At 46.5% G+C, this 21016-nt stretch overlaps 3 non-coding genes and 36 pseudogenes across 3 annotated transcripts; all 39 read right to left on the bottom strand.

Moving 5' to 3' along the window:
• Positions 1-415: 415 nt before the first annotated feature.
• Positions 416-534, bottom strand: LOC148262196 (5S ribosomal RNA). The gene has a single exon (XR_015820061.1). It is a non-coding gene; the product is annotated as a 5S ribosomal RNA (ribosomal RNA).
• Positions 535-737: 203 nt separating this feature from the next.
• LOC148262195 (5S ribosomal RNA) lies at positions 738-856 on the bottom strand. Its single transcript, XR_015819985.1, has one exon. It is a non-coding gene; the product is annotated as a 5S ribosomal RNA (ribosomal RNA).
• Positions 857-1419: 563 nt separating this feature from the next.
• Positions 1420-1538, bottom strand: LOC148262194 (5S ribosomal RNA; annotated as a pseudogene).
• Positions 1539-2429: 891 nt separating this feature from the next.
• LOC148262193 (5S ribosomal RNA) lies at positions 2430-2548 on the bottom strand (annotated as a pseudogene).
• Positions 2549-2756: 208 nt separating this feature from the next.
• On the bottom strand, positions 2757-2875 carry LOC148262192 (5S ribosomal RNA; annotated as a pseudogene).
• Positions 2876-3757: 882 nt separating this feature from the next.
• Positions 3758-3876, bottom strand: LOC148262191 (5S ribosomal RNA; annotated as a pseudogene).
• A 205-nt stretch (positions 3877-4081) lies between these two features.
• LOC148262190 (5S ribosomal RNA) lies at positions 4082-4200 on the bottom strand (annotated as a pseudogene).
• A 562-nt stretch (positions 4201-4762) lies between these two features.
• On the bottom strand, positions 4763-4881 carry LOC148262189 (5S ribosomal RNA; annotated as a pseudogene).
• A 207-nt stretch (positions 4882-5088) lies between these two features.
• LOC148262188 (5S ribosomal RNA) lies at positions 5089-5207 on the bottom strand (annotated as a pseudogene).
• A 206-nt stretch (positions 5208-5413) lies between these two features.
• LOC148262187 (5S ribosomal RNA) lies at positions 5414-5532 on the bottom strand (annotated as a pseudogene).
• A 205-nt stretch (positions 5533-5737) lies between these two features.
• On the bottom strand, positions 5738-5856 carry LOC148262186 (5S ribosomal RNA; annotated as a pseudogene).
• A 204-nt stretch (positions 5857-6060) lies between these two features.
• Positions 6061-6179, bottom strand: LOC148262185 (5S ribosomal RNA; annotated as a pseudogene).
• Positions 6180-6383: 204 nt separating this feature from the next.
• Positions 6384-6502, bottom strand: LOC148262184 (5S ribosomal RNA; annotated as a pseudogene).
• Positions 6503-7049: 547 nt separating this feature from the next.
• LOC148262183 (5S ribosomal RNA) lies at positions 7050-7167 on the bottom strand (annotated as a pseudogene).
• A 548-nt stretch (positions 7168-7715) lies between these two features.
• On the bottom strand, positions 7716-7833 carry LOC148262182 (5S ribosomal RNA; annotated as a pseudogene).
• A 548-nt stretch (positions 7834-8381) lies between these two features.
• Positions 8382-8499, bottom strand: LOC148262181 (5S ribosomal RNA; annotated as a pseudogene).
• Positions 8500-9047: 548 nt separating this feature from the next.
• On the bottom strand, positions 9048-9165 carry LOC148262180 (5S ribosomal RNA; annotated as a pseudogene).
• Positions 9166-9713: 548 nt separating this feature from the next.
• Positions 9714-9831, bottom strand: LOC148262179 (5S ribosomal RNA; annotated as a pseudogene).
• A 548-nt stretch (positions 9832-10379) lies between these two features.
• Positions 10380-10497, bottom strand: LOC148262178 (5S ribosomal RNA; annotated as a pseudogene).
• Positions 10498-11045: 548 nt separating this feature from the next.
• LOC148262177 (5S ribosomal RNA) lies at positions 11046-11163 on the bottom strand (annotated as a pseudogene).
• Positions 11164-11727: 564 nt separating this feature from the next.
• LOC148262176 (5S ribosomal RNA) lies at positions 11728-11846 on the bottom strand (annotated as a pseudogene).
• Positions 11847-12055: 209 nt separating this feature from the next.
• LOC148262175 (5S ribosomal RNA) lies at positions 12056-12174 on the bottom strand (annotated as a pseudogene).
• A 204-nt stretch (positions 12175-12378) lies between these two features.
• Positions 12379-12496, bottom strand: LOC148262174 (5S ribosomal RNA; annotated as a pseudogene).
• A 206-nt stretch (positions 12497-12702) lies between these two features.
• LOC148262173 (5S ribosomal RNA) lies at positions 12703-12821 on the bottom strand (annotated as a pseudogene).
• Positions 12822-13705: 884 nt separating this feature from the next.
• Positions 13706-13824, bottom strand: LOC148262172 (5S ribosomal RNA; annotated as a pseudogene).
• Positions 13825-14384: 560 nt separating this feature from the next.
• Positions 14385-14503, bottom strand: LOC148262171 (5S ribosomal RNA; annotated as a pseudogene).
• Positions 14504-14665: 162 nt separating this feature from the next.
• On the bottom strand, positions 14666-14784 carry LOC148262170 (5S ribosomal RNA; annotated as a pseudogene).
• Positions 14785-14993: 209 nt separating this feature from the next.
• Positions 14994-15112, bottom strand: LOC148262169 (5S ribosomal RNA; annotated as a pseudogene).
• A 204-nt stretch (positions 15113-15316) lies between these two features.
• LOC148262168 (5S ribosomal RNA) lies at positions 15317-15434 on the bottom strand (annotated as a pseudogene).
• A 561-nt stretch (positions 15435-15995) lies between these two features.
• On the bottom strand, positions 15996-16114 carry LOC148262167 (5S ribosomal RNA; annotated as a pseudogene).
• A 205-nt stretch (positions 16115-16319) lies between these two features.
• Positions 16320-16438, bottom strand: LOC148262166 (5S ribosomal RNA; annotated as a pseudogene).
• A 559-nt stretch (positions 16439-16997) lies between these two features.
• LOC148262165 (5S ribosomal RNA) lies at positions 16998-17116 on the bottom strand (annotated as a pseudogene).
• A 561-nt stretch (positions 17117-17677) lies between these two features.
• On the bottom strand, positions 17678-17796 carry LOC148262164 (5S ribosomal RNA; annotated as a pseudogene).
• A 209-nt stretch (positions 17797-18005) lies between these two features.
• Positions 18006-18124, bottom strand: LOC148262163 (5S ribosomal RNA; annotated as a pseudogene).
• Positions 18125-19004: 880 nt separating this feature from the next.
• Positions 19005-19123, bottom strand: LOC148262162 (5S ribosomal RNA; annotated as a pseudogene).
• Positions 19124-19332: 209 nt separating this feature from the next.
• LOC148262161 (5S ribosomal RNA) lies at positions 19333-19451 on the bottom strand (annotated as a pseudogene).
• Positions 19452-19656: 205 nt separating this feature from the next.
• LOC148262160 (5S ribosomal RNA) lies at positions 19657-19774 on the bottom strand (annotated as a pseudogene).
• Positions 19775-20334: 560 nt separating this feature from the next.
• LOC148262159 (5S ribosomal RNA) lies at positions 20335-20453 on the bottom strand. The gene has a single exon (XR_015820594.1). It is a non-coding gene; the product is annotated as a 5S ribosomal RNA (ribosomal RNA).
• Positions 20454-20658: 205 nt separating this feature from the next.
• Positions 20659-20777, bottom strand: LOC148262158 (5S ribosomal RNA; annotated as a pseudogene).
• Positions 20778-21016: the final 239 nt, after the last annotated feature.

Here is a 21016-nt window from a genome sequence, read left to right as displayed (position 1 = left end):
TAAACCTGCGGACCATAAATCAAGTCGCCCGTAACGTCGAAAGAATCATCTGCAAAAAGATGGGTGCAACACGAGGATCTCCCAAGAAAATGGGTGAAATATAAGGACTTCGCAGGAGGTCACCCATCCGAGTACTTTTCTCGCCCAAGCACCCTTAACTGCGGAGTTCTGATAGAATCCGTTGCATTAGTGCTGGTATGATCCCTCATGTTTCATTCTGCACTGCAAATACATACATTCTTTCTCATTCCATCCCCCCTCCCGTTATTTGTTTTCTTGTGCGTGCACTCTGCATCTCTCTTTCTCGTTCTAATATCAAGTAATATGCCCCGGCACCGTGACTCACCTTTACAAATGAACCAGCGGTTTATAATTCCATTCGCGGGTAGCGTCTAACAACCCATCCGAAAAAAAATAGGTGCAACACGAGGGCTTCCCAGGTGGCCACCCATCCGAGTACTACCCTCGCCCAAGCACACTTAACTGCGGAGTTCTGATGGGATCCGGAGCTTTAGTGCTGGTATGATCGCACCTGTTTAATTTTTCGCTGTAAATACAAACACTCCTCCTTTCTTCCCCCTCCCGTCATTTGTTTCATTGTGCGTTCACACTTCACCTCTCATTCTTGTTCTAATAGCGATTAAAATGCCCCTGCTTCTTGACTCATATTTGCGTATAAACCAGCGGACCCTAGTTCCAGACGCGCGTAAAGTCGAACGACCCGTCTGAAAAAAAAATTGGTGCGACACGAGGACTTCCCATGAGGTCACCCATTCGAGTACTAATCTCGCCCAAGCACACTTAACTGCAGAGTTCTGATGGGATCCGGTGCATTAGTGCTGGTATGATCGCACCGGTTTAATTTCGCGCTGCAAATACATAAACTCCTTCTCCTTTCTTTCCCCTCCCGTCATTTATTTCCTTGTGCGTGCGCACTGCACCTCTCGTTCTCGTTCAAATATCAAGTAAAATGCCACGGCGCCGTGACTCACATTTGCAAATAAATTTGTGGACCATAATTAAAGTCGCGCGTAACGTCGAACGACACATCTGAAAAAAAGAAAATGGGTGCAACACGAGGACTTCACAAGAAAATGGGTGAAATATAAGGACTTCGCAGGAGGTAACCCACGCTAGTACTACTCTCGCCCAAGCACCCTTACCTACAGAGTTCTGATAGAATCCGTTGCATTAGTGCTGGCATGATCGCACCTGTTTCATTTCGTGCTGAAAATACATAGACTCCTTCTCCTTCCCTCCCCCTCCCATCAATTGTTTCCTTGTGCGTTCACATTGCACCTCTCCTTCTCGTTCTAATATCGATTAAAATGGCCCTGCTTCTTGACTCACATTTGCGTATAAACCAGCGGACCCTAGTTCCAGTCGCGCGTAACGTCGAACGACCCGTCTGAAAAAAAATTTGTGTGACACGAGGACTTCCAAGGAGGTCACCCATGCGAGTACTACTCTCGCCCAAGCACACTTAACTGCGGAGTTCTGATGAGATCTGGTGCATTAGTGCTGGTATGATCGCACTCGTTTAATTTCGCGCTGCAAATACATAAACTCCTTCCCCTTTCTTCCCCCTCCCGTCATTTGTTTCCTTGTGCGTGCGCACTGCACCTCCCGTGCTCGTTCTAATATAAAGTAAAATGCTACGGTGCCGTGACTCACATTTGCGAATAAACCTGACGACCATAATTCAAGTCGCGCGTATCGTCGAAAGAAAGAATCATCTGCAAAAAAATGGGTGCAACACGAGGACTTCCTAAGAAAATTGGTGAAATATAAGGACTTTGCAGGAGGTCACCCATCCTAGTGCTACTCTCGCCCAAGCACCCTTAACTTGCGGAGTTTTGATAGAATCCGTCGCATTGGTGCTGGTATGATTGCTCATGTTTCATTCTGCGCTGCAAATACATACACTTTTTCTCCCTCCATCCCCCCTCCCGTCATTTGTTTCCTTGTGCGTGCACTCTGCATCTCTCCTTCTCGTTCTAATATCGATTAAAATGCCCCTGCTTCTTGACTCACATTTGCGTATGAACCAGGGGACCCTAGTTCCAATCGCGCGTAACGTCGAACGACCCGTCTAAAAAAGAATTAGTGCGACAAGAGGACTTCCCAGGAGGTCACCCATCCGAGTATTACTCTCGCTGAATCACACTTAACTGCGGAGTTCTAATGGGATCCGGGCATTAGTGCTAGTATGATCGCACATTTCTAATTTCGCGCTGCGAATACATAAACTCCTTCTCCTTTCTTCCCCTTCCCGTCATTTGTTTCCTAGTGCGTGCGCACTGCACCTCTCGTTCTCGTTCAAATATCAAGTAAAATGCCACGGCGCCGTGACTCACATTTGCGAATAAATCTGTGGACCATAATTAAAGTCGCGCGTAACGTCGAACGACACATCTGAAAAAAAAAAATAGGTGTAACACGAGAACTTCCCAGGAGGTAACCCATCATTGTACTACTTTCGCCAAAGCACACTTAACTGCGGAGTTCTGATGGGATTCGGTGCATTTATGCTGGTATGATCGCACCTCTTTAATTTCGCGCTGCAAATACATAAACTCCTTCTCCTTTCTTCCCCATCCCGTCATTTGTTCCTTGTGCGTGCGCACTGCACCTCCCGTTCTCGTTCAAATATCAGGTAAAATGCCACGGTGCCGTGACTCACATTTGCAAATAAATCTGCGGACCATAATTAAAGTCGCGCGTAACGTCGAACGGCACATCTGAAAAAAAGAAAATGGGTGCAACACGAGAACCTCCCAGAAGGTAACCCATCATTGTACTACTTTCGCCAAAGCACACTTAACTGCGGAGTTCTGATGGGATCCGGTGCATTTGTGCTGGTGTGACCGCACCTGTTTAATTTCGTGCTGAAAATACATACACTCCTTCTTCCCTCCCCCCCTCCCATCATTTGTTTCCTTGTGCGTTCACACTGCACCTCTCCTTCTCGTTCTAATATCGATTAAAATGCCCCTGATTCTTGACTCACATTTGCGTATAAACCAGCGGACCATAGTTCCAGTCGCGCGTAACGTCGAACGACCTATCTGAAAAAAATTGTTGCGATACGAGGACTTCCAAAGAGGTCACCCATCCGAGTACAACTCTCGACCAAGCACACTTAACCGCAGATTTCTGATGGGATCCAGTGCATTAGTGCTGGTATGATGCCACTTGTTTAATTTTGCACTTCAAATACATACACTCCTTCTCTTTTCTTCTTCATCCCGTCATTTGTTTCTTTGTGCGTGCGCACTGCACCTCCTGTACTCGTTCTAATATCAAGTAAAATGCCACGGCGCCGTGACTCACATTTGCGAATAAACTTGCGGACCATAAATCAAGTCGCGCGTAACGTCGAAAGAATCATATGCAAAAAGATGGGTGCAACACGAGGACCTCCCAAGAAATTGGGTGAAATATAAGGACTTCGCAGAAGGTCATCCATCCGAGTACATTTCTCGCCCAAGCACCCTTAACTGCGGAGTTCTGATAGCATCCGTTGCATTAGTGCTGGTATGATCCCTCATGTTTCATTCTGCACTGCAAATACATACACTCTTTCTCCTCCCATCCCCCCTCCCGTCATTTGTTTCCTTGTGCGTGTACTCTGCATCTCTCTTTCTCATTCTAATATCAAGTAATATGCCCCGGCACCGTGACTCACCTTTGCAAATGAACCAGCGGTTTATAATTCTATTCTCGCGTAACTTCGAAAAACCAATCCGAAAAAAAATAGGTGCAACACGAGGGCTTCCCAAGTGGTCACCCATCCGAATGCTACTCTCGCCCGAGCACACTTAACTGCGGAGTTCTGATAGAATTCGTTGCATTAGTGCTGGTATGATCGAACCTGTTTAATTTCGCGCAGCAAATACATACACTCCTTCTCCTTTCTTCCCCCTCCCGTCATTTGTTTCCTTGTGCGTTCACACTTCACCTCTCATTCCCGTTCTAATATCGATTAAAATGCCCCTGCTTCTTGACTCATATTTGCGTATAAACCAGCGGACCCTAGTTCCAGTCGCGCGTAACGTCGAACGACCCGTCTGAAAAAAAATTGGTGTGACACGAGGACTTCCCAGGAGGTCACCCATCCGAGTACTACTCTCGCCCAAGCACACTTAACTACGAAGTTCTGATGGGATCCGGTGCATTAGTGCTGGTATGATCGCACCCGTTTAATTTCGCGCTGCAAATGCATAAATTCTTTCTCCTTTCTTCCCCCTCCCGTCATTTGTTTCCTTGTGCGTGCGCACTGCACCTCCCGTGCTCGTTCTAATATTAAGTAAAATGCTACGGTGTCGTGACTCACATTGGCGAATAAACCTGAGGACCATAATTCAAGTCGCGCGTAACGTCGAAAGAATCATCTGCAAAAAAATGGGTGCAACACGAGGACTTCCTAAGAAAATAGGTTTTAATATAAGGACTTCGCATGAGGTCACCCATCCTAGTGCTACTCTCGCCTAAGCACCCTTAACTTGCGGAGTTCTGATAGACTCCGTTGCATTGGTGCTGGTATGATCGCTCATGTTTCATTCTGCGCTGCAAATACATACACCCTTTCTCCCTCCATCCCCTCTCCCGTCATTTGTTTCCTTGTGCGTGCACTCTGCATCTCTCCTTCTTGTTCTAATATCAAGTAAAATGCCCTGGCATCGTGACTCACCTTTGCGAATGAACCAGCGGTATATAATTGCATTCGCGCGTAACGTCGAACGATCCATCCGAAAAAAAATGGGTGCAACACGAGGACTTCCCAAGAGGTCACCAATCCGAGTACTACTCCCGCCCAAGCACACTTAACTGCTAAGTTCTGATGGGATATGGTGCATTAGTGCTGGTATGATGGCACCTATTTAATTTCGCGCTGCAAATACGTACACTCCTTCTCCTTTCTTCCCCTTCCCGTCATTTGTTTCCTTATGCGTGTGCACTGCACCTCTCGTTCTCGTATAAATATCAAGTAAAATGCCACGGCGCAGTGACTCACATTTTCGAATAAATCTGCGGACTATAATTAAAGTCGCGCGTAACGTCGAATGGCACATCTGAAAAAAAAAATGGGTGCAACACGAGAACTTCCCAGGAGGTAACCCATCCTTGTACTACTTTCGCCAAAGCACACTTAACTGCGGAGTTCTGATGGGATCCAGTATATTTGTGCTGGTGTGATAGCACCTGTTTAATTTCGTGCTGAAAATACATACACTCCTTCTCCTTCCCTCCCCCCTCCCATCATTTGTTTCCTTGTGCGTTCACACTACACCTCTTTTTCTCGTTCTAATATCGATTAATATGCCCCTGCTTCTTGACTCACATTTGCGTATAAACATGTGGACCATAGTTCCAGTTGCGCGTAACGTCGAACGACTCGTCTGAAAAAAAATTTGTGCGACACGAGAACTTCCCAGAAGGTCACCCATCCGAGTACTACTCTCGCCCAAGCACACTTAACTGTAGAGTTATGATGGGATCCGTTGCATTAGTGCTGGTATGATCGCACCCATTTACTTTCGCGCTGCAAATACATAAACTCCTTCTCCTTTCTTCCCCCTCCCGTCATTTGTTTCCTTGTGCGTGCGCACTGTACCTCCCGTGCTCATTTTAATATCAAGTAAAATGTTATGACGCCGTGACTCACATTTGCGAATAAACCTGATGACCAAAATTCAAGTCGCGCGTAAAGTCGAAAGAATCATATGCAAAAAAATGGGTGCAACACAAGAACTTCCCAAGTGGTCACCCATCCGAGTACTACTCTCGCCCAAGCATACTTAACTGCAGAGTTATGATGGGATCGGTTGTATTAGTGCTAGTATGATCGCACCTATTTAATTTCGCGCTGCAAATACATAAACTCCTTCTCCTTTCTTCCCCCTCCCGTCATTTGTTTCCTTGTGCGTGAACTCTGCATCTCTCTTTCTCGTTCTAATATCAAATAATATGCCTCGGCAACGTGACTCACCTTTGCAAATGAACCAGTGGTTTATAATTCCATTCGCGCGTAACGTCGAACAACCCATCCGAATAAAATTGGTGCAACACTAGGGCTTCCCAAGTGGTCACCCATCCGAGTACTACTCTCGCCCAAGCACACTTAACTGCGGAGTTCAGATGGGATCCAAAGCTTTAGGGCTGGTATGATCGCACCTATTTAATTTCGCACTGCAAATACATACACTCATTCTCCTTTCTTCCCCCTCCCGTCATTTGTTTCCTTTTGCGTTCACACTTCACCTCTCATTCTCGTTCTAATATCGATTAAAATGCCCCTGCTTCTTCACTCACATTTGCGTATAAACCAGCGGACCCTAGTTCCAGACGCGCGTAACGTCGAACGACCCGTCTGAAAAAAATTGGTGCGACACGAGGACTTCCCAGGAGGTCAGCCATCCGAGTACTAATCTCGCCCAAGCACACATAACTGCGGAGTTCTGATGGGATCCGGTGCATTAATGCTGGTATGATCGCACCTGTTTAATTTCGCGCTGCAAATACATAAACTCATTCGCCTTTCTTCCCCCTCCCGTCATTTGTTTCCTTGTGCGTGCGCACTGCACCTCCCGTTCTCATTCTAATATCAAGTAAAATGCCACGGCGTCGTGACTCACATTTGCGAATAAACATGAGGACCATAATTCAAGTCGCGCGTAACGTCGAAATAATCATTTGCAAAAAAATGGGTGCAACACAAGGACTTCACAAGAAAATGGGTGAAATATAAGGACTTCGCAGGAGGTAACCCATGCTAGTACTACTCTCGCCCAAGCACCCTTTCCTATGGAGTTCTGATAGAATCTGTTGCATTAGTGCTGGTATGATCGCACCTGTTTCATTTCGTGCTGAGAATACATACACTCCTTCTTCTTCCCTCCCCCTCCCATCAATTGTTTCCTTGTGCGTTCACACTGCACCTCTCCTTCTCGTTCTAATATCGATTAAAATACCCCTGCTTCTTGACTCACATTTGCGTATAAACCAGCGGACTCTAGTTCCAGTCGAACGACCCATCTGAAAAAAAATTGTTGCGATACGAGGACTTCCCAAGAGGTCACCCATCCGAGTACTACTCTCGCCCATGCACACTTAACTGCAGAGTTCTGATGGGATCCAGTGCATTAGTGCTGGTATGATGCCACTTGTTTAGTTTTGCGCTTCAAATACATACACTCCTTCTCTTTTGTTCCTCATCCCGTCATTTGTTTCCTTGTGCGTGCGCACTACACCTCCCGTACTCGTTCAAATATCAAGTAAAATGCCACGGCGCCGTGACTCACATTTGCGAATAAACCTGCGAACCATAAATCAAGTCGCGCGTAACGTCGAAAGAATCATCTGCAAAAAGATGGGTGCAACACGAGGACCTCCCAAGAAAATGGGTGAAATATAAGGACTTCGCAGGAGGTAACCCATGCTAGTACTACTCTCGCCCAAGCACCCTTTCCTACGGAGTTCTGATAGAATCTGTTGCATTAGTGCTGGTATGATCGCACCTGTTTCATTTCGTGCTGAGAATACATACACTCCTTCTTCTTCCCTCCCCCTCCCATCAATTGTTTCCTTGTGCGTTCACACTGCACCTCTCCTTCTCGTTCTAATATCGATTAAAATACCCCTGCTTCTTGACTCACATTTGCGTATAAACCAGCGGACTCTAGTTCCAGTCGAACGACCCATCTGAAAAAAAATTGTTGCGATACGAGGACTTCCCAAGAGGTCACCCATCCGAGTACTACTCTCGCCCATGCACACTTAACTGCAGAGTTCTGATGGGATCCAGTGCATTAGTGCTGGTATGATGCCACTTGTTTAGTTTTGCGCTTCAAATACATACACTCCTTCTCTTTTGTTCCTCATCCCGTCATTTGTTTCCTTGTGCGTGCGCACTACACCTCCCGTACTCGTTCAAATATCAAGTAAAATGCCACGGCGCCGTGACTCACATTTGCGAATAAACCTGCGAACCATAAATCAAGTCGCGCGTAACGTCGAAAGAATCATCTGCAAAAAGATGGGTGCAACACGAGGACCTCCCAAGAAAATGGGTGAAATATAAGGACTTCGCAGGAGGTAACCCATGCTAGTACTACTCTCGCCCAAGCACCCTTTCCTACGGAGTTCTGATAGAATCTGTTGCATTAGTGCTGGTATGATCGCACCTGTTTCATTTCGTGCTGAGAATACATACACTCCTTCTTCTTCCCTCCCCCTCCCATCAATTGTTTCCTTGTGCGTTCACACTGCACCTCTCCTTCTCGTTCTAATATCGATTAAAATACCCCTGCTTCTTGACTCACATTTGCGTATAAACCAGCGGACTCTAGTTCCAGTCGAACGACCCATCTGAAAAAAAATTGTTGCGATACGAGGACTTCCCAAGAGGTCACCCATCCGAGTACTACTCTCGCCCATCCACACTTAACTGCAGAGTTCTGATGGGATCCAGTGCATTTGTGCTGGTATGATGCCACTTGTTTAGTTTTGCGCTTCAAATACATACACTCCTTCTCTTTTGTTCCTCATCCCGTCATTTGTTTCCTTGTGCGTGCGCACTACACCTCCCGTACTCGTTCAAATATCAAGTAAAATGCCACGGCGCCGTGACTCACATTTGCGAATAAACCTGCGAACCATAAATCAAGTCGCGCGTAACGTCGAAAGAATCATCTGCAAAAAGATGGGTGCAACACGAGGACCTCCCAAGAAAATGGGTGAAATATAAGGACTTCGCAGGAGGTAACCCATGCTAGTACTACTCTCGCCCAAGCACCCTTTCCTACGGAGTTCTGATAGAATCTGTTGCATTAGTGCTGGTATGATCGCACCTGTTTCATTTCGTGCTGAGAATACATACACTCCTTCTTCTTCCCTCCCCCTCCCATCAATTGTTTCCTTGTGCGTTCACACTGCACCTCTCCTTCTCGTTCTAATATCGATTAAAATACCCCTGCTTCTTGACTCACATTTGCGTATAAACCAGCGGACTCTAGTTCCAGTCGAACGACCCATCTGAAAAAAAATTGTTGCGATACGAGGACTTCCCAAGAGGTCACCCATCCGAGTACTACTCTCGCCCATGCACACTTAACTGCAGAGTTCTGATGGGATCCAGTGCATTAGTGCTGGTATGATGCCACTTGTTTAGTTTTGCGCTTCAAATACATACACTCCTTCTCTTTTGTTCCTCATCCCGTCATTTGTTTCCTTGTGCGTGCGCACTACACCTCCCGTACTCGTTCAAATATCAAGTAAAATGCCACGGCGCCGTGACTCACATTTGCGAATAAACCTGCGAACCATAAATCAAGTCGCGCGTAACGTCGAAAGAATCATCTGCAAAAAGATGGGTGCAACACGAGGACCTCCCAAGAAAATGGGTGAAATATAAGGACTTCGCAGGAGGTAACCCATGCTAGTACTACTCTCGCCCAAGCACCCTTTCCTACGGAGTTCTGATAGAATCTGTTGCATTAGTGCTGGTATGATCGCACCTGTTTCATTTCGTGCTGAGAATACATACACTCCTTCTTCTTCCCTCCCCCTCCCATCAATTGTTTCCTTGTGCGTTCACACTGCACCTCTCCTTCTCGTTCTAATATCGATTAAAATACCCCTGCTTCTTGACTCACATTTGCGTATAAACCAGCGGACTCTAGTTCCAGTCGAACGACCCATCTGAAAAAAAATTGTTGCGATACGAGGACTTCCCAAGAGGTCACCCATCCGAGTACTACTCTCGCCCATGCACACTTAACTGCAGAGTTCTGATGGGATCCAGTGCATTAGTGCTGGTATGATGCCACTTGTTTAGTTTTGCGCTTCAAATACATACACTCCTTCTCTTTTGTTCCTCATCCCGTCATTTGTTTCCTTGTGCGTGCGCACTACACCTCCCGTACTCGTTCAAATATCAAGTAAAATGCCACGGCGCCGTGACTCACATTTGCGAATAAACCTGCGAACCATAAATCAAGTCGCGCGTAACGTCGAAAGAATCATCTGCAAAAAGATGGGTGCAACACGAGGACCTCCCAAGAAAATGGGTGAAATATAAGGACTTCGCAGGAGGTAACCCATGCTAGTACTACTCTCGCCCAAGCACCCTTTCCTACGGAGTTCTGATAGAATCTGTTGCATTAGTGCTGGTATGATCGCACCTGTTTCATTTCGTGCTGAGAATACATACACTCCTTCTTCTTCCCTCCCCCTCCCATCAATTGTTTCCTTGTGCGTTCACACTGCACCTCTCCTTCTCGTTCTAATATCGATTAAAATACCCCTGCTTCTTGACTCACATTTGCGTATAAACCAGCGGACTCTAGTTCCAGTCGAACGACCCATCTGAAAAAAAATTGTTGCGATACGAGGACTTCCCAAGAGGTCACCCATCCGAGTACTACTCTCGCCCATGCACACTTAACTGCAGAGTTCTGATGGGATCCAGTGCATTAGTGCTGGTATGATGCCACTTGTTTAGTTTTGCGCTTCAAATACATACACTCCTTCTCTTTTGTTCCTCATCCCGTCATTTGTTTCCTTGTGCGTGCGCACTACACCTCCCGTACTCGTTCAAATATCAAGTAAAATGCCACGGCGCCGTGACTCACATTTGCGAATAAACCTGCGAACCATAAATCAAGTCGCGCGTAACGTCGAAAGAATCATCTGCAAAAAGATGGGTGCAACACGAGGACCTCCCAAGAAAATGGGTGAAATATAAGGACTTCGCAGGAGGTAACCCATGCTAGTACTACTCTCGCCCAAGCACCCTTTCCTACGGAGTTCTGATAGAATCTGTTGCATTAGTGCTGGTATGATCGCACCTGTTTCATTTCGTGCTGAGAATACATACACTCCTTCTTCTTCCCTCCCCCTCCCATCAATTGTTTCCTTGTGCGTTCACACTGCACCTCTCCTTCTCGTTCTAATATCGATTAAAATACCCCTGCTTCTTGACTCACATTTGCGTATAAACCAGCGGACTCTAGTTCCAGTCGAACGACCCATCTGAAAAAAAATTGTTGCGATACGAGGACTTCCCAAGAGGTCACCCATCCGAGTACTACTCTCGCCCATGCACACTTAACTGCAGAGTTCTGATGGGATCCAGTGCATTAGTGCTGGTATGATGCCACTTGTTTAGTTTTGCGCTTCAAATACATACACTCCTTCTCTTTTGTTCCTCATCCCGTCATTTGTTTCCTTGTGCGTGCGCACTACACCTCCCGTACTCGTTCTAATATCAAGTAAAATGCCACGGCGCCGTGACTCACATTTGCGAATAAACCTGCGGACCATAAATCAAGTTGCGCGTATCGTCGAAAGAATCATCTGCAAAAAAATGGGTGCAACACGAGGACTTCCTAAGAAAATGGGTGAAATATAAAGACTTCGCAGGAGGTCACCCATCCTAGTGCTACTCTCGCCCAAACACCCTTAACTTGCGGAGTTCTGATAGAATCCGTTGCATTGGTGCTGGTATGATTGCTCATGTTTCATTCTGCGCTGCAAATACTTACACTTTTTCTCCCTCCACCCCCCCTCCCATTATTTGTTTCATTGTGCGTGCACTCTGCATCTCTCCTTCTCGTTCTAATATCGATTAAAATGCCCCTGCTTCTTGACTCACATTTGCATATAAACCAGTGGCCCCTAGTTCCAGTCGCGCGTAACGTCGAACGACCCGTCTGAAAAAAAAAATTAGTGCGACGCGAGGACTTCCCAGGAGGTCACCCATCCGAGTACTACTCTCGCCCAAGCACACTTAACTGCGGAGTTCTGATGGAATACGGTGCATTAGTGCTGGTTTGATCGCACCGGCTTAATTTTGTGCTGCAAATATATAAACTACTTCTCCGTTCTTCCCCATCCCATCATTTGTTTCGTTGTGCGTGCGCACTGCACCTCTCGTTCTCGTTCAAATATCAAGTAAAATGCCACATCGCCGTGACTCACATTTGTGAATAAATCTGCGGACCATAATTAAAGTCGCGCGTAACGTCAAACGGCACATCTGAAAAAAAGAAAATGGGTGCAACTCGAGAACTTCCCAGGAGGTAACCCATCATTGTACTACTTTCGTCAAAACACACTTAACTGCGGAGTTCTCATGGGATCCGGTGCATTTGTGCTGGTGTGACCGCACCTGTTTAATTTCGTTCTGAAAATACATACACTCATTCTTCCCTCCCCCCCTTCCATCATTTGTTTCCTTGTGCGTTCACACGGCACCTCTCCTTCTCGTTCTAATATCGATTAAAATGCCCCTGATTCTTGACTCACATTTGCGTATAAATCAGCGGACCATAGTTCCAGTCGCGCGTAACGTCGAACGACCCATCTGAAAAAAAATTGTTGCGATACGAGGACTTCCCAAGAGGTCACCCATCCGAGTACTACTCTCGCCCAAGCACGCTTAACTGCAGAGTTCTGATGGGATCCAGTGCATTAGTGCGGGTATGATGCCACTTGTTTAATTTTGCGCTTCAAATACATACACTCCTTCTCTTTCCTTCCTCCTCCCGTCATTTGTTTCCTTGTGCGTGCGCACTGCACCTCCCGTACTCGTTCTAATATCAAGTAAAATGCCACGGCGCCGTGACTCACATTTGCGAATAAACCTGCGGACCATAAATCAAGTCGCGCATAAAGTCGAAAGAATCATCTGCAAAAAGATGGGTGCAACACGAGAACTTCCTAGGAGGTAACCCATCATTGTACTACTTTTGCCAAAGCACACTTAACTGCGGAGTTCTGATGGGATCCGGTGCATTTGTGCTGGTGTGACCGCACCTGTTTAATTTCGTGCCGAAAATACATACACTCCTTCTTCCCTCCCCCCCTCCCATCATTTGTTTCGTTGTGCGTTCACACTGCACCTCTCCTTCTCGTTCTAATATCGATTAAAATGCCCCTGATTCTTGACTCACATTTGCGTATAAACCAGCTGACCATAGTTCCAGTTGCGTGTAATGTCGAACGACCCATCTAAAAAAAAATTGTTGCGATACAAGGACTTCCCAAGAGGTCACCCATCCGAGTACTATTCTTTCCCAAGCACACTAAACAGCAGAGTTCTGATGGGATCCAGTGCATTAGTGCTGGTATGATGCCACTTGTTTACTTTTGCGCTTCAAATGCCTACACTCCTTTTCTTTTCTTCCTCATCCCGTCATTTGTTTCCTTGTGCGTGCGCACTGCACCTCCCGTACTCGTTCTAATATCAAGTAAAATGCCACGGCGCCGTGACTCACATTTGCGAATAAACCTGCGGACCATAAATCAAGTCGCGCATAACGTTGAAAGAATCATCTGCAAAAAGACGGGTGCAACACGAGGACCTCCCAAGAAAATGGGTGAAATATAAGGACTTCGCAGGAGGTCACCCATCCGAGTACATTTTTCGCCCAAGCACCCTTAACTGCAGAGTTCTGATAGAATCCGTTGCATTAGTGCTGGTATGATCCCTCATGTTTCATTCTGCACTGCAAATACATACACTCTTTCTCCTTCTATCCCCCCTCCCGTCATTTGTTTCCTTGTGCGTGTACTCTGCATCTCTCTTTCTCGTTCTAATATCAAGTAATATACCCCGGCACCGTGACTCACCTTTGCAAATGAACCAGCGGTTTATAATTCCATTCGCGCGTAACGTCGAACAACCCATCCGAAAAAAAAATAGGTGCACCACGAGGGCTTCCCAGGTGGTGACCCATCCGAGTACTACTCTCGCCCAAACACACTTAACTGCGGCGTTCTGATGGGATCTGAAGCTTTAGTGCTGGTGTGATCGCACCCGTTTAATTCCGCGCTGCAAATACATAAACTCCTTCTCCTTTCTTCCTCCTCCCTTCATTTGTTTCCTTGTGCGTGCGCACTGCACCTCCTGTGCTCGTTCTAATATCAAGTAAAATGCTGCGGTGCCGTGACTCACATTTGCGAATAAACCCGAGGACCAGAATTCAAGTCGCGCGTAACGTCGAAAGAATCATCTGCAAAAAAATGGGTGCAACACGAGAATTTTCTAAGAAAATAGGTGAAATATAAGGACTTCGCAGGAGGTCACCCATCCGAGTACTTTTCTCGCCCAAGCACCCTTAACTGTGGAGTTCTGATAGAATCCGTTGCATTAGTGCTGGTATGATCCCTTATGTTTCATTATGCACTGCAAATACATACACTCTTTCTCCTTCCATCCCCCCTCTTGTCATTTGTTTCCTTGTGTGTGCACTCTGCATCTCTCTTTCTCGTTCTAATATCAAGTAATATACCACGGCACTATGACTCACCTTTGTAAATGAACCAGCGGTTTATAATTCTATTCGCGCGTAACGTCGAACAACCCATCCAAAGAAAAATAGGTGCAACACGAGGGCTTCCCAAGTGGTCACCCATCCGAGTACTACCCTCCCCTAAGCACACTTAACTGCCGAGTTCTGATGGGATCCGGAGCATTAGTGCTGGTATGATCGCACCTGTTTAATTTCGCGCTGCAAATACATACACTCTTTCCCCTTTCTTCCTCATCTCGTTCTAATATCGATTAAAATGCCCCTGCTTCTTGACTCACATTTGCGTATAAACCAGTGGATCCTAGTTCCAGACGCGAGTAACGTCGAACGACCCGTCTGAAAAAAAATTTGTGCGACACTAGGACTTCCCAAGAGGTCACCCATCTGAGTACTAATCTCGCCCATGCACACTTAACTGCAGAGTTCTGATGGGATCCGGTGCATTAATGCTGGTATGATCACACCTGTTTAATTTTGCGCTGCAAATACATAAACTCATTCCCCTTTCTTCCCCCTCCCGTCATTTGTTTTCTTGTGCGTGCGCACTGCACCTCTCGTTCTCGTTCAAATATCAAGTAAAATGCCACGGCGCCTTGACTCACATTTGCGAAAAAACCTTAGGACCATAATTAAAGTCGCGCGTAACGTCGAACAGCACATCTGAAAAAAAGAAAATGGGTGGAACACGAGAACTTCCCAGGGGGTAACCCATCATTGTACTACTTTCGCCAAAGCACACTTAACTGCGGAGTTCTGATGGGATTCGGTGCATTTGTGCTGGTGTGACCGCACCTGTTTAATTTCGTGCTGAAAATACATACACTCCTTCTTCCCTCCCCCCCTTCCATCATTTGTTTCCTTGTGCGTTCACACTGCACCTCTCCTTCTCGTTCTAATATCGATTAAAATGCCCCTGATTCTTGACTCACATTTGCGTATAAATCAGCGGACCATAGTTCCAGTCGCGCGTAACGTCGAACGACCCATCTGAAAAAAAATTGTTGCGATACGAGGACTTCCCAAGAGGTCACCCATCCGAGTACTACTCTCGCCCAAGCACGCTTAACTGCAGAGTTCTGATGGGATCCAGTGCATTAGTGCTGGTATGATGCCACTTGTTTAATTTTGCGCTTCAAATACATACACTCATTCTCTTTTCTTCCTCCTCCCGTCATTTGTTTCCTTGTGCGTGCGCACTGCACCTCCCGTACTCGTTCTAATATCGAGTAAAATGCCACGGCGCCGTGACTCACATTTGCGAATAAACCTGCGGACCATAAATCAAGTCGCGCATAAAGTCGAAAGAATCATCTGCAAAAAGATGGGTGCAACACGAGGACCTCCCAAGAAAATGGGTGAAATAAAAGGACTTCGCAGGAGGTCACCCATCCGAGTACTTTTCTCGCCCAAGCACCCTTAACTGCGGAGTTCTGATAGAATCTGTTGCATTAGTGCTGGTATGATCCCTCACGTTTCATTCCACACTGCAAATACATACACTCTTTCTCCTTCCATCCCCCCTCCCGTCATTTCTTTCCTTATTCGTGCGCACTGCACCTCTCGTTCTCGTTCAAATATCAAGTAAAATGCCACGGCGCCGTGACTCACCTTTGCAAATGAACCAGCGGTTTATAATTCCATTTGCGCGTAACGTCGAACAACCCATCCGAAAAAAAATAGGTGCAACACAAGGGCTTCCCAAGTGGTCACCCATCCGAGTACTACCCTCCCCTAAGCACACTTAACTGCGGAGTTCTGATGGGATCCGGAGCATTAGTGCTGGTATGATCGCACCTGTTTAATTTCGCGCTGCAAATACATACACTCCTTCTCCTTTATTCCCCATCCCGTCAATTGTTTCCTTGTGCGTTCACACTGCACCTCTCATTCTCGTTCTAATATCGATTAAAATGCCCGTGCTTTTTGACTCACATTTGCGTATAAACCAGCGTACCCAAGTTCCAGACGAGCGTAACGTCGAACGACCAGTCTGAAAAAAAATTTGTGCAACACGAGGACTTCCCAGGAGGTCACCCATCCAAGTATTAATCTCGCCCAAGCACACTTCACTGCGGAGTTCTGATGGGATCCGGTGCATTAGTGCTGGTATGATCACACCTGTTTAATTTCGCGCTGCAAATACATAAACTCATTCCCCTTTCTTCCCCCTCTCGTCATTTGTTTCCTTGTGCGTGCGCACTGCACCTCCCGTTCACGTTCTAATATCAAGTAAAAAGCTACAGCGCCGTGACTCACATTTGCGAATAAACCCGAGGACCATAATTCAAGTCGCACGTAACGTCGAAAGAATTATCTGCAAAAAAATGGGTGCAACACGAGGACTTCACAAGAAAATGGGTGAAATATAAGGACTTCGCAGGAGGTAACCCATGCTAGTACTACTCTCGCCCAAGCACCCTTACCTACGGAGTTCTGATAGAATCCATTGCATTAGTGCTGGTATGATCGCACCTGTTTCATTTCGTGCTGAAAATACATACACTCCTTCTCCTTCCCTCCCCCTCCCACCAATTGTTTCCTTGTGCGTTCACACTGCACCTCTCCTTCTCGTTCTAATATCGATTAAAATGCCCCTGATTCTTGACTCACATTTGCGTATAAACAAGCGGACCCCAGTTCCAGTCCCGCGTAACGTCGAACGACCCGTCTGAAAAAAAATTGGTGCGACATGAAGACTTCCCATGAGGTCACCCATTTGAGTACTACTCTCGCCCATGCACACTTAACTGCGGAGTTCTGATGGGATCCGGTGCATTAGTGCTGGTATGATCGCAACCGTTTAATTCTACGCTGCAAATACATAAACTCCTTCTCCTTTCTTCCCCATCCCGTCATTTGTTTCCTTGTGCGTGCGCACTGCACCTCCCGTGCTCGTTCTAATATCAAGTAAAAATCTACGGTGCCGTGACTCACATTTGCGAATAAACCTGAGGACCATAATTCAAGTCGCACGTATCGTCGAAAGAATGATCTGCAAAAAAATGTGTGCAACACGAGGACTTCCAAAGAAAATGGGTGAAATATAAGGACTTCGTAGGAGGTCACCCATCCGAGTACTTTTCTCGCCCAAGCACCCTTAACTGCGGAGTTCTGATAGAATCCATTGCATTTGTGCTGGTATGATTGCTCATGTTTCATTCTGCGTTGCAAATACATACACTTTTTCTCCCTCCATCCCCCCTCCCGACATTTGTTTCCTTGTGCGTGCACTCTGCATCTCTCCTTCTCGTTCTAATATCCATTAAATGGCCCCTACTTCTTGACTCACATTTGCGTATAAACCAGTGGACCCTAGTTCCAGTCGCGCGTAACGTCGAACGACCTGTCTGAAAAAAAAATTAGTGCGACGCGAGGACTTCCCAGGAGGTCACCCATCCGAGTACTACTCTCGCCCAAGCACACTTAACTGCGGAGTTCTGATGGAATACGGTGCATTAGTGCTGGTTTGATCGCAACGGCTTAATTTTGCGCTGCAAATAGATAAACTACTTCTCCGTTCTTCCCCATCCCATCATTTGTTTCCTTGTGCGTTCACACAGCACCTCTCGTTCTCGTTCAAATATCAAGTAAAATGCCACGGCGCCGTGACTCACATTTGCGAATAAATCTGCGGACCATAATTAAAGTCGCGCGTAACGTCGAACGACACATCTGAAAAAAAGAAAATGGGTGCGACACGAGAACTTCCCAGGAGGTAACCCATCATTGTACTACTTTCGCCAAAGCACACTTAACTGCGGAGTTCTGATGGGTTCCGGTGCATTTGTGCTGGTGTGACCGCACCTGTTTAATTTCGTGCTGAAAATACATGCACTCCTTCTTCCCTCCCCCCCTCCCATCATTTGTTTCCTTGTGCGTTCACACTGCACCTCTCCTTATCGTTCTAAAATCGATTAAAATGCCCCTTATTCTTGACTAACAGTTGCGTATAAACGAGCGGACCATAGTTCCAATCACGCGTAACGTCGAACGACCCATCTGAAAAAAAATTGTTGCGATACGAGGACTTCCCAAGAGGTCACCCATCCGAGTACTACTCTCGCCCAAGCACATTTAACTGCAGGGTTCTGATGGGATCCAGTGCATTATCGCTGGTATGATGCCACTTGTTTAATTTTGCGCTTCAAATAGATACACTCCTCGTTTCTTCCTCATCCCGTCATTTGTTTCCTTGTGCGTGCGCACTGCACCTCCCGTACTTGTTCTAATATCAAGTAAAATGCCACGGCGCCGTGACTCACATTTGCGAATAAACCTGCGGACCATAAATCAAGTCGCGCGTAACGTCGAAAGAATCATCTACAAAAAGATGGGTGCAACACGAGTACCTCCCAAGAAAATGGGCGAAATATAAGGACTTCGCAGGAGGTCACCCATCCGAGTACTTTTCTCGCCCAAGCACCCTTAACAGCGGAGTTCTGATAGAATCCGTTGTATTAGTGCTGGTATGATCCCTCATGTTTCATTCTGCACTGCAAATACATACACTATTTCTCCTCCCATCCCCCCTCCCGTCATTTGTTTCCTTGTGCGTGCACTCTTCATCTCGCTTTCTCGTTCTAATATCAAGTAATATGCCCCGGCACCGTGACTCATCTTTGCAAATGAACCAGCGGTTTATAATTCCCTTCGCGCGTAACGTCGAACAATCCATCCGAAAAAAAATAGGTACAACACGAGGGCTTCCCAGGTGGTCACCCATCCGAGTACTACTCTCGCCCAAGCACACTTAACTGCGGAGTTCTGATGGAATACGGTGCATTAGTGCTGGTTTGATCGCAACGGCTTAATTTTGCGCTGCAAATAGATAAACTACTTCTCCGTTCTTCCCCATCCCATCATTTGTTTCCTTGTGCGTGCGCACTGCACCTCTCGTTCTCGTTCAAATATCAAGTAAAATACCACATCGCCGTGACTCACATTTGCGAATAAATCTGAGGACCATAATTAAAGTCGCGCGTAACGTCAAACGGCACATCTGAAAAAAAGAAAATGGGTGCAACTCGAGAACTTCCCAGGAGGTAACCCATCATTGTACTACTTTCGTCAAAACACACTTAACTGCGGAGTTCTGATGGGATCCGGTGCATTTGTGCTGGTGTGACCGCACCTGTTTAATTTCGTTCTGAAAATACATACACTCCTTCTTCCCTCCCCCCCTTCCATCATTTGTTTCCTTATGCGTTCACACTGCACCTCTCCTTCTCGTTCTAATATCGATTAAAATGCCCCTGATTCTTGACTCACATTTGCGTATAAATCAGCGGACCATAGTTCCAGTCGCGCGTAACGTCGAACGACCCATCTGAAAAAAAAATTGTTGCGATACGAGGACTTCCCAAGAGGTCACCCATCCGAGTACTACTCTCGCCCAAGCACGCTTAACTGCAGAGTTCTGATGGGATCCAGTGCATTAGTGCTGGTATGATGCCACTTGTTTAATCTTGCGCTTCAAATACATACACTCCTTCTCTTTTCTTCCTCCTCCCGTCATTTGTTTCCTTGTGCGTGTGCACTGCACCTCCCGTACTCGTTCTAATATCAAGTAAAATGCCACGGCGCCGTGACTCACATTTGCGAATAAACCTGCGGACCATAAATCAAGTCGCGCATAAAGTCGAAAGAATCATCTGCAAAAAGATGGGTGCAACACGAGGACCTCCCAAGAAAATGGGTGAAATATAAGGACTTCGCAGGAGGTCACCCATCCGAGTACTTTTCTCGCCCAAGCACCCTTAACTGCGGAGGTCTGATAGAATCCGTTGCATTAGTGCTGGTATGATCCCTCATGTTTCATTCTGCACTGCAAATACATACACTCTTTCTCCTCCCATCCCCCATCCCGTCATTTGTTTCCTTGTGCGTGCACTCTGCATTTCTCTTTCTCATTCTAATATCAAGTAATATGCCCCGGCACCGTGACTCATCTTTGTAAATGAACCAGCGGTTTATAATTCTATTCGCGCGTAACGTCTAACAACCCATCCGAGAAAAATAGGTGCAACACGAGGGCTTCCCAAGTGGTCACCCATCCGAGTACTATGCTCGCCCCAACACACTTAACTGCGGAGTTCTGATGGGATCCGGAGCTTTAGTGCTGGTATGATCGCACCTGTTCACTTTCGCGCTGCAAATACATACACTCCTTCTCCTTTCTTCCCCCTCCTGTCATTTGTTTCCTTGTGCGTTCACCCTTCACCTCTCATTCTCGTCCTAATATCGATTAAAATGCCCCTGCTTCTTGACTCCCATTTGCGTATAAACCAGCGGACCCTAGTTCCAGAGGTGTGTAACGTTGAACGACCCGTCTGAAAAAAAATTGGTGCGACACGAGGACTTCCCAGGGGGTCACCCATCCGATTACTAATTTCGCCCAAGCACACTTCACTGCGGAGTTCTGATGGGATCCAGAGCATTAGTGCTGGAATGATCGCACCTGTTTAATTTCGCGCTGCAAATACATAAACTCATTCCCCTTTCTTCCCCCTCCCGTCATTTGTTTCCTTGTACGTGCGCACTGCACCTCCCATTCTCGTTCTAATATCAAGTAAAATGCTACAGCGCCGTGACTCATATTTGCGAATAAATCTGAGGACCATAATTCAAGTCGCGCGTTACGTCGAAAGAATCATCTGCAAAAAAATGGGTGCAACACAAGGACTTCCCAGGAGGTAACC

Source organism: Carica papaya, chromosome 5 (genome assembly GCF_054855325.1).
Source record: "Carica papaya isolate Zhongbai chromosome 5, ASM5485532v1, whole genome shotgun sequence".
Lineage (NCBI taxonomy): Eukaryota > Viridiplantae > Streptophyta > Magnoliopsida > Brassicales > Caricaceae > Carica > Carica papaya.
Note: the sequence above shows the minus strand (reverse complement) of the source record. Positions and strands in the feature narration are given on the sequence as shown.